The sequence below is a fragment of the Pinus tabuliformis genome, chromosome 9 (genome assembly GCF_031772625.1).
Source record: "Pinus tabuliformis cultivar Carrire ecotype Pingquan chromosome 9, CPIR1, whole genome shotgun sequence".
Classification (NCBI taxonomy): Eukaryota; Viridiplantae; Streptophyta; class Pinopsida; order Pinales; family Pinaceae; genus Pinus; species Pinus tabuliformis.
The window spans coordinates 1,056,457,454-1,056,459,571 of NC_142307.1; the positions used below are offsets into that span (position 1 = coordinate 1,056,457,454).

General features: G+C 44.5%; 1 pseudogene; it reads left to right on the forward strand.

Annotated features, from left to right (window-relative positions):
• The first annotated feature begins 492 nt into the window (after positions 1–492).
• On the forward strand, positions 493–2,118 carry LOC149152334 (25S ribosomal RNA; annotated as a pseudogene).

Below are 2,118 nucleotides of genomic sequence, written 5' to 3' on the forward strand. Positions count from 1 at the left end.
CCCAAAAAACCATAATTAAAAACCCAATATAAATGAAGAAAACCCACATCCTAAAGTGTAATTTCTAATTTTTTCAAAAAAACACTATAAAAGGGGGTGTGGTAATTCTATTTTTTACATTTACATTGTTCATTTTTACCTTTGGCATTTTGGAGCACAAACCTGAGAAAAATTCTGAAGTCAATTCCGGCATCAATGGTCCACAATTTCACCTGAAATTTTCTCCAAGTAAGTAAACTCCTCATTGCGCTGCATTTTAGTGGTTTTTTCATGCAATTTGGTGTTAGATAGGTGGTTTTAGGTGGATTTTCAAATTTGAGTCCACCTCTTGGTCATCGCAAAAATTCCGCTTGGGTTAGCGACGACCAAGCGTGGTAACACATACCACCTTCAGGATCGTCGTGAGAGATAGATGTACTCTTGTGACGATCGCGGGAAAAATGAATTATTGAGCTCAGATTGTTGCCGCTATTTGGAAAACAAACGTGACAACACCGTAAAGTTGAAATTGTTTATAATTTATGTATTTAAACTTATAAAAAGAGTTCTAATTCATATTTCCTTCAATGTAGGGCAACATGGAATTTGTATGGCAAGAAAGAACTCACGATATTAATGACGAACAAGTGTTCAATGATCCTGGGTGCTGAAGAGATTTACTCATGCCAAGTCCCTTAGAAGGGGGCGCCTAAGACGGTGACAGCTCCATCGGCCTGGGACTTTGTCACATGACGAGGCATTTTCAGTGAGTCAGATTGTTTGGGAATGCAGCCCTAATTGGGTGGTAAATTCCGTCCAAGGCTAAATACGGGCGAGAGACCGATAATGAACAAGTACCATGAGGGAAAGATGAAAAGGACTTTAAAAAGAGAGTTAAAGAGTGCTTGAAATTGCTGGGATGGAAGCGAATGGAGGCTATTGATTCTTCTTGGTCAAATGTGGAATGTCTCAGGCTGGTTCGCTGCTCGACTTGAGGTGCAAACCAACATGGGCTGCTGCATCGTCACAAGAACGGGTGGATTACTACCTGTCAGTTTTCCGTTGCAGTAGTCGAGGAATGAAGCATGCACCCTTGTGGTGGTCCATGCGCACCTATGCGCTCGTGGTGTTGGTTGGCGGGCTTTCCATTTGACCCGTCTTGAAACACGGACCAAGGAGTCTAACATGTGTGCAAGTCGGCAGGTTTGGAAACTTGCGAGGTGCAAGGAAGTTGACGGGCGAGATCACCTCTCTGGAGGGGTGCATCGTTGACCAACCTTGAGCTTATGTGAAGGGTTCGAGTGCAAGCACACCTGTTGGGACCCGAATGATGGTGAACTATGCCTGAGCAGGGCAAAGCTAGAGGAAACTCCGGTGGAGGCTTGTAGCGATACTGACGTGCAAATCATTCATCTGACTTGGGTATAGGGGTGAAAGACTAATCGAACCATCTAGTAGCTGGTTTCCTTCGAAGTTTCCCTCAGGATAGCTAGAGCTCACGCGTGAGTTTTATCGTGTAAAGAAAATGATTAGAGGCATCGGGGGCGTAATGCCCTCGACCTATTCTCAAAATTTAAATAGGTAAGAGGGTGCGACTGCTCCAGTGAGTTGCGCTGTGGAATCGAGAGCTCCAAGTGGGCCATTTTTGGTAAGCAGAACTGGCAATGTGGGATGAACCGAAAGTTGAGTTATGGTGCTGAATTGTGTTCTAACCTAGATCCCACAAAGGGTGTTGGTTGATTAAGATAGCAGGATGGTGGTCATGGAAGTCGAAATCTGCTAAGGAGTGTGTAACAACTCACCCACCGAATCAACTAGCCCCGAAAATGGATGGCGTTGAAGCGCACAACCTATACTCAACTATCGGAGCAATTGTCTGGCTCCGATGAGTTGGAGGACGTGGGGGTCATTGAGAAACCTTGGGCGTGAGCTTGGGTGGATCGGGCCCCAGTGTAGATCTTGGTGGTAGTAGCAAATATTCAAATGAGAACTTTGAAGACTAAAGTGGGGAAAGGTTCCATGTGAACAACACTTGGACATGGGTTATGTTATCACAAAATCAAGCACTGAAGGCTGCTAATCAGTAAGACTCTGTGTAACTATTCCAAACCAGACTTTTGACTAAGGCTTAGCCTCCTT